Source organism: Peromyscus eremicus, unplaced genomic scaffold, assembly GCF_949786415.1.
Source record: "Peromyscus eremicus unplaced genomic scaffold, PerEre_H2_v1 PerEre#2#unplaced_1267, whole genome shotgun sequence".
In the NCBI taxonomy this organism is placed as follows: Eukaryota; Metazoa; Chordata; class Mammalia; order Rodentia; family Cricetidae; genus Peromyscus; species Peromyscus eremicus.
Window position 1 is genome coordinate 1 of NW_026735502.1, and position 16,776 is coordinate 16,776.

At 39.2% G+C, this 16,776-nt stretch overlaps 2 long non-coding RNA genes across 3 annotated transcripts; one reads left to right on the plus strand and one right to left on the minus strand.

The window, feature by feature from the left end:
* Nucleotides 1-5,749: 5,749 nt before the first annotated feature.
* On the minus strand, nt 5,750-13,130 carry LOC131902019 (uncharacterized). Its single transcript, XR_009376977.1, has 3 exons — nt 12,815-13,130; nt 11,281-11,331; nt 5,750-6,093 (listed from the first exon to the last, which is right to left on the minus strand). It is a non-coding gene; the product is annotated as an uncharacterized LOC131902019 (long non-coding RNA).
* Nucleotides 12,652-15,463, plus strand: LOC131902020 (uncharacterized). 2 transcript variants are annotated; one of them, XR_009376979.1, is made up of 2 exons: nt 12,652-13,482; nt 13,845-15,463. It is a non-coding gene; the product is annotated as an uncharacterized LOC131902020 (long non-coding RNA). The 2 variants fall into 2 exon arrangements; XR_009376978.1 differs by having other exon boundaries at nt 15,197-15,463.
* Nucleotides 15,464-16,776: the final 1,313 nt, after the last annotated feature.

Here is a 16,776-nt window from a genome sequence, read left to right on the forward strand (position 1 = left end):
ACTACAGACTCTTAATGACTTTCAAAGATTATTTGGAGACATTTCTCATCTATGAAATATTGTTGGGGTAAAAAATGATGAACTGAATAATTTGTTCAAAACCTTAGAAGGTGACAAGGACTTAAGTAGTCCAAGAGAATTATCACCTGAGGCTGAGAAAGAACTGGCCTTGGTAGAAAAGAAAGTACATGAAGGGCATGTATATCGTATTGATCCAAAGCTGGATTGCATTTTGGTTATTTTAACCTCTAAGCATTCTCCTACAGGAATATTAATGCAGAGGGAAGATATTATGTTGGAATGGATATTTTTCCCAAACAAACCAAATAAAAAATTAAAAACTTATGTGGAAAAAAATCTCTGACTTGATTTGGAAAGGAAAATTGAGACTTCATCCATTAGCAGGAATAGACTGAGTAGAAATTATCCTACCTTTAACTAAGGAGGATATTGAAAAATTATGGACAGAAAGTGAACCTTGGCAAAGAGTTTGCAGTAATTTTTTGGGAGAAATTAATAGCAAATATCCAAAACGCGATAGAATTAATCAAATAAAGAGAGATGATTGGATTTTGCCTTGAATTGTATGGGAAATACCCATATATGGAATTCATACATTTATACAGATGCCAACAAACAAGGAAAGGCAGGTTACAAATCAGAAAATTTAAGTAAAGTGGTTCAAAGTCCTTATAATTCAGTTCAAAAATCGGAATTGTACGCTATTCTGTTGGTATTAATGGATTTTTCAAAACCTCTCAACATAGTTACTGACTCTCAGTATGCTGAAAGAGTGGTATTACCTATTGAGACTGCAGAATTTATACCTGGTGCTTCAGAACTAACTTCAATATTTATTCAATTACAAGATAGAATCAGGAAAAGGAGTCATCCTTTATATATAACTCAAATCCTATCCCATACTGGTCTGCCAGGCACTCTAGCACAAGGCAATGATAAGATTGATAAATTATTGATAGGATATGTGCTGGAGGCCTCAGAATTTCATAAAAAAATGTCAATAGTAAAAGTTTAAAAAAGGATTTTTCCACAACCTGGCAACAAGCCAAAGAAATAGTAAAGAAATGTCCTACTTGTTCCTTCTACAATCAAACGCCATTACCAGCTGGATGTAACCCAAAAGGTACTCAAAGGAATTAAATCTGGCAGATGGACGTGTTTCACTTTGCAGAATTTGGAAAACTGAAATATGTACACCACACTATCGATACTTATTCAGGATTTCAGTGGGCAACTGCTTTGAGTTCTGAAAAAGCTGATTCTGTAATTACTCATTTGCTAGAAGTTATGGCCATCATGGGTATACCTGCACAAATCAAAACTGATAATGCTCCATCATATGTCTCTGTTAAAATGATACAGTTTTTTGCTTATTATTATTATTATTACAATATAAAGCATACTACAGGCATACCACATAATCCTACAGGTCAAGCAGTTATAGAAAGATCAAACACAACTCTAAAGGATATGCTAAATAAACAGAAAGGGGTAACAAAAACCCCCAGAAACAGACTGCATAATGCTCTATTAACTTTGAATTTTCTTAATGCCAATGAGAAAGGAACAACAGCTGCAGAGAGACATTGGATAATAGAAAAAACTACAGAATTAAATCAGCCTATATACTTTAAGGATGTGCTGACCTCAGAATGGAAACCAGGGTATGTGTTACGTTGGGGACGAGGTTTTGCTTTTGTTTCTACAGGAGAAGATAAGTTGTGGGTACCATCAAAATTGATAAAGGTTCGATTTGAACAAGAGAAACCTCTTAATTAGAGGAGGTGATAGTTCATCAACCAACACGAACATCCAATTTAAACTAACTTATACCAGTAACACATGTCTTTTCATTTAATCAGATAGTAACTTACCAAAAAGGAACATCCCCAAAATTAGTCTTGGGGAAAGGTTTTTGTTTTTGTCTTTTAGGGGAATGGAGGTTAAGGAATCTGAAGAACACTGGACAAATGAGACAACTGATCAGCTTTGAACTACAAGGTGCTCAGAGTAATTTTGAGATGACTAGCTGAGATGATCCAGTCTCAAAGACTACTTGAATAAGGACTTGAGATAAACCCTGAACTTTGGCATTATACACAGACTGGATAATGAAGGATATGGTTACCTTTCCTAGAATTTGACAATTAACCTAAAATTTTTCTTTCAGGATAAAGATAACTTCGCCCATACCCAGTAGGAAGCAATTTTAAGAATACAACGCCCACATTCCCAAAGAGGTGGTGTGAGGCAGGTGGTTTTTTGATCTTTTTAATGGGTTTTGGGTCTGGGATAATTTTCGTTGTTTAGGGGGTTGGTTACAAGTTGTTGTCAAGGGTTAGGAAAAAGGCTAAGCAAAGGAGATTAGATTTAAGGTTCTTATTAAAAAAAAAAAGAAAAGAAAGAAAGAAAGAAAGAAGAAGAAAAAGACAATTACTAGTTTTAAGTATTTTACATTGGATTGGATTGTTTTATACTGTATACAAGTTATATATATTGGAATTGATATTTTTAGAAAATGCTATATGTATATTTCTAATTGTACTTATACCGTTCATTTAACAATGCAATTTTCTGATCCTTGAATGTTATTATTACCAACTATTAGGATATAAAGAAATGAAAGTTAGTTAGTCATAGTTGAAGATTAGTTAGTTATAGTTGAAAGTTAGTTAGTTATAGTTGAAGATTAGTTAGTTATAGTTGAAGATTAATTAGGATAGAAAGTGAATTAGATACATTTTGGACTTAACAAAATAAGATAAATAATGAAATTATTTTCTCTGAATTTGTCAAATACAAATGGACTAGAAATTATTTAGACATTGTATATAGTTATTGTACTTTTGTATGTAGTTTTTCTTTTGTTAGTTATAACCTTTTTCTTATTTTTTCTTTTTATTAAATTAGAAAAGGGGAAATGTGGTGGTATTTTTTAATAAATAAAGTTGCCTGGGGTCAGAGCTATTAGAGCCATAGCAAGTGTGTGGCAGTGGTGGTGTACGCCTTTAAGGACCTGGAGGGCGGTACATACAGGCAGTGACGAGGCAGTCACATGATTGGGTTTACAACCAATCAGAGGCCAGAACAGAGAGACTATAGAGACAGACACACAGGAAGGAGGGCTCCTCTTTCGGAGAGCTCTCTTGGCTGAGGAGGATCCCTGAATCAGGAAGGGTGAGGCTCTTGGCTCTGACCTCTTGGCTTTCTTCTCTGAATCAGCTCTGTGTTTTCTGTCTGATAAAACCATTGGCTACATCTATACTGAATTACATCTACACACAACTCTGGCACAGCCTCACCCATGGCCCTTGGATGGCCCTGCTTCACTCATGGTTGTATTCTTCCCCCAACTCTGCAGTCCCTCCCTCATTCCTATTTTCCCTCATCTCATAGGCTCAGCCCTTTAGTCTTTATCAGAATGGAGACTGTCTTGGAAAAAAAGGACTCTCTGCCTGGGGAGACTCTACAGCTCCATTATGCTTAACCCCTGTATGGCTCCTGGGCCCTGGGAACTCTTGGGCTGCCCCAGATCCACCAACACTGCTGGCTGCTCCCTTTCAACTGCTTACTACTTCCCTGCTGTGCTTCATATAAGCACTGTAAGATGTCTGCTCTCATTGCCTGTTCTCCTATGGTCCTTGCTGTGCTTCAGATACTGTGTTGAACTTTCTGATTATAGCAGAACCCACCTTGGCACTGATCCTGAATCCAGCAGCCACCAGCAGCATAGATAATCAGACCACTGGCAGATTTGTGCCCTGCACTCAGAGCTACTTCCTCCTTAAATGGTCACTCCAGGCTGAGACACACTGGTTTGCTGCTGGGTCTTTCAAACCCTAACCCTCAGTGCATCTGAACACTCCTGGGTCCCGCCCCTAAATTCAAACAAGTACCTTCTTCTACCTTCCTTGCCCTGCCTCTTCATGCACAAATGCCCCATCATAGCAGTCTGTGTCTCTCAGGGTTTCTGGTGTGCCATATGTCTTTCCTCCCATGGCTTGAGATGTCTGCATGCATGATTTATGGCTGAAGCTGGACATGGATGCAGTGCCTGACTGTATTGCCCAGGCTGGCCTCACACTCCTGGTTTCAGGAGATTCTCCAGCTTCCCAAGTCTTGGATGACAGATATGTGCCACCACGCTGGCTAGAAAATGGGTGTGACCAATGATATATAATCAATGTTCTTGCTACTTTCAACAGTCAGGACACCAACATTCTAAGCATATAGTCATCTTGAACTATGTGTGACAGTGGAGGACTCCAGGAAGAAACTGTCACTCTGAGGACATGGCTGTGTTAATCAAACCAGGCAGCATGCATACATGTCAGTGGTTACAAACAAGAATGTCAGGCTGACATCACTCAATGGTATGGTCATCACTTGGCATGGTAAGGGCCCTAGTTCCTTCCCTGCCATCACAGTAAGCAAACATCTGCTGGGAATGTAGCTCTGTTAGCATCCTGGAGAAGTCCCATGTAAGACCAACAACCATGTATGCAATCAGCAAGAATGCTTATTATCTCAAGAAAGTTTCCAGGATGCTGGGGCCTGCCATCCCATGTAAAGGCAAGATGGCAAATACCATGAGAGAGATGTATGTGCTCCTTTTAACCACAGCTGAAGGTGAGTGTCCAAGGAAGTCAGCTCATCTTAGATATGATTGACTTATGCTAGTGGCAATCATGTTAGTAACTTTTAATTTGCCAGGGCTAATTAGTGGTTGATCAGGCTATAGTTATTTGGTACAGGCCTGGACAAGTTCTAGATTTGTCAATGATCTTCTGTCAAAGATGGCTGGCCTAGTATGCACTGAACATAGGGGTTAGCTCATTGACCCAAGCCTGAGATGTCATATCTCCCTTGTCTTTGTGGTCATAGGCCCTAGCAATCAATTTGTCCTTTGTTCATGTATTCTCCTCAGAAACTACCTGCCCAGTCTCAGGAAACTGAAATTGAGGTCTGATTTCTGAGAGGAGATTGACCATCCTGTTATAGCATCTGCTTGGTCCTTTGATTCCCCCCTTGAGTAGTGTATGATCTCAAATCTTGGAGATGTTACTAATTGGTTAAAAAAAAAAAAACTCCATCATAAGGGTAGCAGGCTATCATGGAGACTCATTGGATCAGGATGCAAGAGTCTTTTGTGTGATTTAAAATCTTAACATTAACATAAGGGGGTTAAGCCAGAAATATAGCTCATCCAGTATCTTCTAGTGGGATCAGGAAGCTGGATCCCATTGGCCTCTAAGTGAGGTTGCAGAGTTGTGAATAGCCACGCAGACATTGTTCTAAACAGAGGCCATTTTCTCATTACCAGTGGCAAAGTGAACCTCCCCTTATTTGGTTGTGGTCATCTGCAAGCTTGTCATGGGTTTGGTCCAAGGGCTGACATTGGGATTTTAGCCTCATGAGTTTAGTGGTACCCAGACAGGAATTATCATTGAGTTAAGGCATCAGTGATGCAAGAGCCAACAGCAATTAACAGAAGCAGAAGGGCCAAAAGCCTTTATGTCTGACAGACTTCCTTATTGAGATGGTACTTGGAAATGAGAATGAGCATCAGTAATTATTATTTTTTTTTTTCAAGACAAGGTTTCTCTTTTTAGTTTTTGTGCCTGTCTTGAATATTGTTCTGTAGATCAGGCTGTCCTTGAACTCACAGAAATCTACCTGGCTCTGCCACATGAGTGCCAGGATTTAAGGTAACCACCACTGCTCCATGTCTAAGCATCAGTAATTATTTTATCTCAGGTTCCATATGACAAGAAATTACCTTTTGATGTAACATTCCAAGGGGAAAGGTGGAACAAGGGTAATGTATTGGCTTCTGTAATTACTTCCTGCTGACATTGGCTCATTATTGTCAGGGCCTTGGAAGGCTAGAGTGTTATTCAAAGATAAGGAGGCAATTTAGAAACCTCTGGTTCATTTACCAGCTGAAGAAACAGCCTTTGCATCAGTTGGATTAGTTTATATCAGCTTTCATGAAGTTCAGGGCTCATAGTCACATGGAGCAGTTGTCATTAACAATTGATGCTTGGATGTGTCTGTCAGCAAAGTGCCAACCTGTTGAGACAGATATAAACTAGGAACAGAAATGATAAATTTCTGACCTTATTTGGAACTTTTAGACCCATATAATGCAGGCCTTTATGTTATCAGACCTTTGTATTTCTTACACCCTTGTCAGGACCAGGCAACCTGTCAAACAATACCTTAATAGGGAAGTATGGATTAAGAAAAGACAGATAGAAAAAAACAGAGACATATAAGAAAGACAGAGAAAAAGGATGGATTTGGAAGGACTATCACTGAATACTGTTGTATCTAGTTTACTCTGCCCAGTGCTTCTATACAGCTGAGCAATAGACAAGGGAGAATCAGCAAAGAATACTACATTGTTACAGACTTCTTTATCTGAAGGTTCTTTGGGTTCAAGGAACAGTTAAGCCACTACCGTGCAATACAGACCTTAAAAGGTCTTATTAATAAAAAAACCTAGAGCCAGATATTGGGGTAAAAGCTGAAAGATTAGATTAGAGAGGTAGAGAGCAAGCTAGTACATCTTAGCCCTATGAAATCCTCTGCTAAAAGAGAGAGTTAGCTCCTCTATGCACCCTGCCTTATTACTTCCTCTCTTCAGAACCTCTCAGTTTGCAGAAAAAGTGGTCCTACATATTGAAACTGCAGAATTTATCTCTGATGAGTCAGAATTAACTGTTATTTATTCATTTACAAGAAATAATAAGAAACAGGAAGTATTCCTGATATATAACTCACGTCCAATACCATATGAGTCTGTCAGGCCCTTTAGCACAAGAAAATGAGGAGATTGATCAACTATTGATAGGAAATGTGCAGGAGGCCTCAGAGTTTCATAAAAAAAATCATGTCAATAGTAAGGCTTTAAAAAAGGATTTTTCCATAACCTGGAAACAAGCTAAGGAAATTATACGGAAATGTCCTACTTGTTCGTTTTACAATCAGACTCTTCTATCCACAGGATGTTACCCAAAGGGCACTCAGAGAAATGAAATCTGGCAGATGGATGTGTTTCATTTTGTAGAATTTGGAAAATTGAAACATGTGCACCACACTATTGATACTGACTCAGAATTTCCATGGGCAACTGCTCTGAGTTTCAAAAAGACTGATTCTGTAATCAAGAAATTACTAGAATTTATGGCCATCATGGGTATACCTGTATAAGTTAAACCTGACAATGATCTAGCCTATGTCTCTGGTAAAATGAAACAGTTTTTTGATTATTACAATATAAAACATATTACAGGTGTACTATACAATCCTACAGGAGAAGGAGTCATAGAAATAACAAATTGAACTCTAAAGGGTATGCTAAATAAACAAAAAGGAGCAACAAAACCCCCCGGAAATAGATTACATACTGCTTTATTAACTTTGTATTTTCTCAATGCTAAAAATGAATAATAGCTGCGGAGAGACATTGGATAATAGAAAAAAACCTACAAAGTTAAATCAGCCTATATATTTTAAGGATGTGCTGACGTCAGAGTGGAAACAGATTATGTGTTACATTGGGGATGAGTTTTTGCTTTTGTTTCTACAAGAGACGAAAAGCTATAAATACCATCAAAATTGATAAAGGTTCGATTTGAACAAGACAGACCTCGTATTTAGAAGAGGTGATAGTTCCTCAACCAGCATGACTATCCAATTTAAATTAACTTGGCCTATTGTTATTACATCACACAAAAAATTCAGAAGTCGTCCTAAATGTCTGTTTCTGCTCTTCTTTACAGACACTTATCACAAGTGATGTTTATGTAGTCCCAGTTCAATTAAAAATTAAAGCTGGCTTTGGAGTTGGAGAATGACTCTCTCCTTTAAAGCCAAGCATGTTATTAAAAAGAAAATGCAAAATCTCTGTATCATGTCAGAAGAGTCAACTAATATGGGGCAGAAGAAAGCCAAAATTAAGGGATGATTCTATTGCCACACTTCTCATAATATTTTGGTTCTATTTTGATTCATCAAACTTTCCTTACAGTATGCAGTATGAATTTTATATCAAAAATTTATATATATATATATATAAAACAACATAAATCCAGTTACTCTGAACCTGATAGAAGAGAAAGTAAGAAGGAGTCTTGAACACATTGGCACAGGAGATCACTTCCTAAATATAACACCATCATCACAGTCACCGAGAGAAACAATCAATCAATGAGACCTTTTAAATCGGAGAAGCTTTTGTAGAGCAAAAGACACTGTCAACAAGACAAAGTGACAGCCTACAGAATGGGAAAAGATCTTCACCAACCCCACATCTGACTGAGGGCTGATATCCAGAATATATAAAGAACTCAAGAAATTAGACATCAAAATGCCCAACAGTCCAATTAAGAAATGGGCTATAGAGATAAACAGAGAATTCTCAACAGAGGAAGCTCAAATGACTGAAAGACTTTTAAGGAATTGCAAAACCTTCCTAATAAGCAGGAAAATGCAAATCAAAAGGACTGTGAGATACCACCTAAACCCATCAGAATGGCTAAGAACAAAAACACAGAAGACAGCTTATGCTGGAGAGGATGTGGAGCAAAAGGAACTCTTCTCCACTGTTGGTAGGAATGCCAGATTGTACTTTATCAATTTGGAAATCAATTTGGCGATTTCTTTGAAAATTGGGAATCAATCTCCCCCAAGATCCAGCTATACCACTCTTGGGCATACACCCAAGGAATGCTCAATCATACGACAAGGGGACATGCTCAGCTATGTTCATAGTCGTATTGTTTGTAATAGCCAGAACCTGGAAACAACCTAGATGCCCTTCAACTGAAGAATGGACAAAGAAAATGCGGTGCATATACATAGTGGAATACTACTCAGCAGAGAAAAACAAAAACATCATGAGGTTTGCACACAAATGAATGGATCTAGAAAAAAATCATCCTGAGTGCGGTAAACCAGACTCAGAAAGACAAATACATATGTATTCACTCATAGGATGATAATACATGTAAAACAAAGATTGACTAGACTTCTACTAACAACTCCAGGGAGGCTACCTAGAAAACAGGACCCTAAGAAAGACACAGGGATCACCCAACAACAGAGAAATGGATGAGGTCTACATGAGCAAACTGGACATGAGGGGGTTAATGAAGGGCAAGTGTCAGGGGAAAGAGAGCTTAGGGGAGTGGGAGGTCCCAGCTTGATCAGGAACAGAGAGGGATAACAAGGAAAAAGAGACCATGATAAATGATGACCCATGGGAATAGGAAGAAGCAAAGTGGTAGAAAGGTCCCCAGAAATCCACAAAGATACCTCCACAATAATCTACTGGCAATGGTCGAGAGAAAGCCCGAACTGCTCTGATCAGATGGCTGAACATTCTAACTGTCGTGCTAGAACTCTCCTCCAATGACTGATGGAAGGAGATGCAGAGATCCATGGCCAGGCCCCAGGTGGAGCTCCAGGAGTCCAATCAGCGAGAGAGAAGAGGGATTGTATGAGTAAGAGATATTGAGACCATCATTGGAAAAAGCACAGGGACAAATACCCAAACTAGTGGAAACACATGAACTATGAACCAATACCTGAGGAGCCGCCAACTGGATCAGGCCCTCTGGATAAGTGAGACAGTTGATTAGCTTGAACTATTTAGGAGGCATCCAGGCAGTGGGACAGGAACCTGTCCTTAGTGCATGAGCTGGTTTTTTTGGAGCCTGGTTCCTATGCTGGGACACTTTGATCAGCCTGGGTGAAGGGAGGAGGGGACTGGACCTGCCTCCACTGAATCAACCAGGCTGAGCTGAATCTCCAAGTGAGTCCTTGCCCTGGAGGAGATGGGAACAGGGAGTTGATAGAGGAGAGGGTGGGGGGGACACGGAAGAGGAAGGACAGGGAATTATATGGATGATATGAAAGTTAAATTAATTATAAAATTAAAAAATGCAGTGCTTCTCCCATCAAAGTGCTAAAAGAAAAAAAAATCTGTTTTTGCAAGATTTGCTTACTCTGACGTTTGCCTCCAGCATGTAACAAGATCCTCTTAAATTCTGATTTTTTTCAATGAAAAAACTTTTACCACTCCCAATCATTCTGTTACAGTAGTTTATTTAAAAAAAAATTCCCCCATTTAAATTGGGGCAGTTCACTTCCACTCAAACAAACAAACCTTCCAAATAAGAATAGCAAGAGAGAAGAAAATATTAACAGCTGGAATTCATATATACTACATGAGTTCTAATAAGTCACCAAAATCATTTATGTGCTTCTATTAAAATACACCAATGGACACAGGTGTCACTTATTTGTTGTTAGATTAGCCCGATAAGGTGTAGAATTCTGAGATTGGAACAGGCAAACACAACTCTATATTTAGGATCAAACATGTTCATTTCCCACTTCGCTCTCCATCTTCTTTACTTTTAGCATCTGAGAAGTGCTTAATCAATAAAGAATAGCTAGCTGCTGAGTCTTTCCAAATGACAAAGGACAGGAACCACACACAATATTTGGTAAGTCATGAAGTGAAGTGTTCATTTTTTTCAACGAAGTCAAGTGATTCCCTGCTCTAAAGCATCATTTTCAGTATTTTTGTAAGTTTAGGATCTGATTTCTCTGTTCACAGAAAAAGACATTCACTAGAAAGAGATGTGCAGCTTAGCTTATGTAAATGCTAGCTCATCACCCCCATGCCCTAAAAAAAACCCATGCAAACAAACAAACAAACAAAGTCCCAGTTATGAAGGAAGTGATTTTATAAGTCATGCCTTGAGACGTCAATCATCTCCATGGTGTATCCCAACCCATCTTTCTCTAGGTAGAAGAAACTGGCATGCAGAGAGGCTAAACTGCCAAAGACATAACCAAGAATTTCCTGGGTGTGCCTGCTGTCCTGCCCTTGTTTTGCACTCTATTCCTCAGACCTGCATTCTAAACCTGTACCTCTGGTTATTTCAGACTTTATGCTCATTGGATAGCCTTTGATGTAGCTCAAAAGGGCCTGTTACAGGTCCTAGGAGGAGAAGGACAAAATCAAAGCGACTTTTCACATCTGATAAGGTCTATTTATCTTTGAAGGAGGAAATTTATCAAAGATCTGTTTACAAAAACCTTAACGAAGAGGCACAGAAGTTAGAGGGATACTGAGAACTTTTCACAGGGGTCTGTGTACATCAGCCCTAGGCTGTGTCATCCATATCCAACCTAAGGTAACTAGTGGACACATTGTCTGTCATTACTTACACCCCCACATACCTGGAATTTAAGGTGCTACTTTGCTCTCAGGTTTATGGAGCTGCTTCTGACCTTCAAGGAAAGACATAGCATAAGATTGAAATTCATAGTCAAGGCAGTGAATTCAAACCCAATTTCCCATATCTGAAAATTTTAATGGTCAGGAATTTCAAAGAAGAATACATCCGTTTATGTGAAGCTTGTATATAACATATTAGAAGAATTTAGCATGGTACTTGAAGTGGGAAGACAATATCAGGGCACATTTGTTGACCGGGTGAAGTGGATTGTGAGTCTATGGGTGTGTCTGTGTCTTTGTAAAACTGTGACAGGGAAACACAGGTTGGGTTCAGGAGGAAGTAGGATCTCTTCTTCTGAAACAGATATAGTGCTGTTGTGCATTTCATGAAATAAACATCTCACTGACTTGTGAATACCCCTTTGTCATAGAGTGGTTTCTTAACATCTTTATTACACTGAGTTATCAGGTACAGCAACTTAGAATGGGAAGAATTGATCATAGCCCACAATTCCAGGTAATAGTTCCATTTTTGGGAAGTCGAGTTAGGAACTCAGCTAATCATATCACATCCACAGCCAAGAGCAGAGATAAACAAATGACCCATGCTGCCTGTTGCTTATGCTTATGCTCTAGCTTCTTCATATGTACACAGTACAGGTTGCAGACAATGAAATGATTCTGCCCATTTTAAGGAGTCTTATCTCAATTAACAATTAATAAAATCTCACAGAGACCTGCTCAAAGTTAATCTGACCATATAATTCCTCATTGAGTGTCTCTCTTCCCAGGTGACTAGTTTGATTCAGTCTGATAATATAAACTAAGAATCACACTGCCCCAGCATCACTGCCAGAATTTGAGGAGATTTCTGCCTGCATTCAGAGCTGTGGTCCTCAATCTGTGGGTCACCATCCCATTGGGGGTTGCATATCAGATATCCTCAAATCAAATATTTGAATTATGATTCATAACAGTAGCAAAATTAAAGTTCAGAAACAATGAAACAATTATGTTTAGGGTTAACCACAACATGAGGAACTACTGTTAGTACTATTTAAAGTGTCAGAGAATTGGAAAAATTAAGAACGATTGATCTAGAATGTCCAGTGGAACCCTAGTGTCTATGTTTCTAATTCAGGATTTTCCTGAATATGCTTTGCTCTGTAGGAAACTAATGTTCTGTGTGGAAGACTCCAGCTGTCTGGCCACCTTTAATGCCCAGTAACAGCAGACCATTTTGAGCTACTGAAGACAGTACAACAACCACTACACACATGCTGATGACACAGATTTTAGTCACACTGAACTCCATGACCCTACCACACTCCTATGGGTTTGTAAGTCTCCTCCTCTAGCATAACTCTGCCCAGAGGTTTCATGTAGACTCTTTACCAGGAAATTTTTTAACAAGTATCCTTCTCAGTCAGCATCAAGTCTATAATGTTTTGCGGATAAGGCAATAAGAAGATGCAGGAACTTATGAAGAACTATATAAATTTATATATGCTATACATAAATTTATGATATTATTACCTTGTGTACATAAAATTTCAGTAGGAGATAAACATTCAGTTCCACACATGGAAAGAACTAAACGATGTCCAATAAATTGGGGAGAGATCTCTGGCTTTGGATGAAGGGGGTGCTGAAGGGCTTCCCTTGTATCCTAGCAGAGGCTCCTGCAAAAGTCAACTTGACTTCCAGTGTATTATGAGGAAAGCTCATTAGCATAGAATCAATGTCAGTTCCCATGACATTTGCAGCTCTTCCCTGAACATTCTATTGTATCCTGGAGAGCCCTGGCTTCTTCTGTGATGTCACGTATGTTGTGGCAACACCAACTTCCCTTGGGAAATTTATTCAGTGCCTTCACCATTTACTGATGACCATGATGGCATACTGAAGAGTCTAATTCAGAAAGAGATTGGAGAGGGTAGAGAAACTAGAGTGTGACAGAAGAAAGCTGACCTTCAGCCTCAAAGTAAAACGTCAAGAAAGAAATGGTCAAGAGAATCATGTAATGAGTTCTGTGCAAGAAAAGGGAATTTTCCTGGAGGAAGTGGGCTTGTGCTGAATCTTCCAATAATGGGGAACAGAAAGCTGGAGTCTCTGGGAACCAACAGAACTTCCCTGCTTGTCATGCCTCTTGAAATTCAAGGAATCCAGGATATAAATTGTTCTGGCTCAGAAGTCAGGAACTGGTAAGGCCAATGCTTTATGCTGGGAACTCTTGACTTTCATTCCTTTTGGTAGATAGGCATTGATGTGTGAACATGAGACCGACATTAAAGTGGGAGGGATTAATGAGGTGTGCCCATTTCAAGGCAGGACATCACTCTACTTCAACCACAGTGGCTAACTTTAGGTACTTCCCAGCTGCTCTGTGTTCCTGAGTTGTCAGTGAGGTGGTTTGTTGACTCTGGTGACCATGTTCTGTCCTTATATGTCTTCTTCATCAATATTTATATGGTTAGAGTGACCTGTCAAGATATTTGGGGAACCTCTAAATGACTGGGATGATTGTGAACTATGGCAATTTTTTTCCTGACTTGTAAACCCACAGGCTTGTGGACTCTGCAGCCAAGTTGAATTCTGAGTCTGCTGCTGTGAATGAGCCTGAAGAGTCTATCTCCTTGGTTACTTGGAGCATGTGCTATGAGGGCAGAGAAAACCAGAGAGCTGAGATAACCACTTTCCTTCAAATTGAGGAGTCAGTTGTGTTCCCCAGAGGGGGCATCTGAAGCATGGGACAAAATAATTTGGTGTTTCAGCTAGTCATTGGTAAACAAGCTTTCTCAAACATTTGATTAGGACTGAGGTTGGTCTGTCCTCTTTGCCTTGTCATACTGCAAGCTAATTTGTGTTCATCTACCCACAAGGAGCACCAGGGAGCCACCATCCCACCAAACCTTCCTCCCCAAGATGCAGGTGAGCAGAAGGTGCAGAGACTGAACTGTCAGCTACAGCAAATGACAATTGAAAGAAATTAGCAGTGAGATTGCATGATCTTTATCACAGAAGAGATCTTGAAGAATAGGTGTTCATTCTTTAAACCCTGTGGTTTCAACCTTAGGTCCACTCTGTCATCATTTATTCATTTTATACAAGTTTTGTGTTTCTGGTAGGCTGCATGTTCAGCGTGTACCTTTGTGCAAAATCATGTAGCTGAACTCCTCCTAAAGGCAGAACCTCAAATGCGGACAGGAATGACATGAGGACAAAGACTATTCTGCTTCCTCTAAAAAGAAACAAAAACAGAGCCTGTGGCATGAGTCATACTACTCATGCATTGAGGTAGAAGTAATTGAGTTCCCAGAATGCATTTGAAGAGATTCTATCAAGTGCTGGCTAGTGTGAGATGATAGTTGCTGTGAGTTTGAGTTGATTGTTTTGTTACTTGCTTGGAAAGGCCTTGTGTGTTTGATTATTCAAGCAGCACTTGGAGAGGCCTGGTCACACATCTAAATGTGTGGATACAGGGACTGAGTTGATCCCTGCTCCTTTTGTTCCTCTATGAGAGGACACACCTGCATGCATGTTTTCAGCATCCAATTGATAGAGTTCTCCCACTCTCATTCAGTCTCTCTTTCTCTGTCTCTCTAAGAATCTCTTTCTCTGTCTGTCTCTCACACACTTGTGTATGTGTTGTGTATTTTTTGATGTGTTTGTGCATGTGTATCCCAATAATTACTGCAATCAGGGATCTGTGGTTGGACATGAGCAGTTCCCTATCTCACAGTTCCCAGGTGATACCTTGGTGAAAATTGGGAGCACCACTTTGAGCATTATAGTTCTGCCAGGGTACTTATTTTAATGACACATAGATATACCCTTGGGGAGTTTATAAATCTGTCATGATGTTTAGTCCCATCCTCAAAACTGTTCATGATGTTATTTTTGTCTCCATTGTCACAGAAATGATGATGGAGAATTTGTTTTTGAATACAGGAGAAACATCTTCACAGATTCTGGAGGGTACACACCTGTGGAGTAGACACGAATTAAATTCTTAGCTATTTCAGCAAACCTCCTGAGAGAGCTCATGTAGCTCCACCTCCCATCATCTAAACAGCCTGCCTCTGTTGGCCTAGGGTCAGAATAGCTGTAAGTAAATTGTATGAAACTCTGTGGGTTTGGTCCCGGGTTTTAGCATAAATAATAAAAATAAATTTGTTGCAACAACTCTGGGGAAAGGTGTTCTGACTACCTGGGGAGTCAGGCAACACCTTGAGCTGCTTAGGACAGCTCTGATGGCTGGAACTGCAAGGAGACTGTTTAGCCCTGGAGCACAAGGTATCCCACACATCTTGAGCTTCTCAGAACAGCAGCTCTGCCCTGAAGGTGTCCTGAACACCTGGAGCTGTTTAGCACAGCTCTGATGGCTGGAATTGCAAGGGGACAGTTCAGCCCTCGAGTGTGAGGTATCCTCGACACCTCAAGCTGCTCACAACAGCTCTGCCCTGATGATATAAGATGAACAACTGATTGCTGATTATTCTACTTCATTACATTTCTACCAGGTACATAAAAATATGGCTTTGAATATACACATAAAGTATTTAATGTTTCTTATATTCTTTTCTAGTAAGCTTTTTAAATTTAAAATTAACATTGTTTGTCTTGACAAAACAACAAACATTGGGAGTAGATTATCCCATTGGACTACTCTGGAGGTAGAAACATGAGGACCATGAGTTCAAATGTATCTGTAAATCATTACTTAAATCAAAGCCAGGCTTAATGTAAACAACACAATCTCAAGGGAATTTGTGAAAACTTGAAATCAATACCAAACACCACAACCCCCACCACCCTTTTCACAGACACTCTTCCTGAGAAAGTATGATCATACACTGCCTGATATTTAAATAAACAAGAGACTAGTAAGATGATGGGTTTCCCATTCTATGTATTACAGTAGAAAAATACATATCACTAAGGAAAAAAAAAACAGTGGAAGATGAGCAAAAGCCACAGAAGGAATATAAAGACCAAAAAAATAAATTTAACTAAATGAATTTGCCACACATATAGCACACTTTGGTATCTACCTCAAATGTTTCAAAATAGAAACAAAAATGCATTGATCTCCCTCATCAGTCTTGACTAAACAGAGTAACTAACTTACTTCCTTCAAGGCTGTGATGAAAAGAAAATGAAGTAAGATCTTATTCTTTAAGCTGAAGACAACAGTGATGTCTAAAATCTGTGCCAAATTGTTTACATGAATAAAATTTTTCTTGTGTGTGAGTTTGTCCCTATTTCCTGATTTTAACATGATATAAATAGGCTTCAAAATATTTTCACAGCTAGAGACATGGTTGGGCATTTAAGGAAAGTTCATTCCCAGGAATAAGACTTGATTTTGACAACTTCCTATACTTCTTGCTAAAAGAAGATTCGAGAGCCTAACATTTTGAGAAACTACCATGCAAATTCACATACCCCAAAAACACGAACAGACATCACATAATTAACATTAAAACAACTCATTA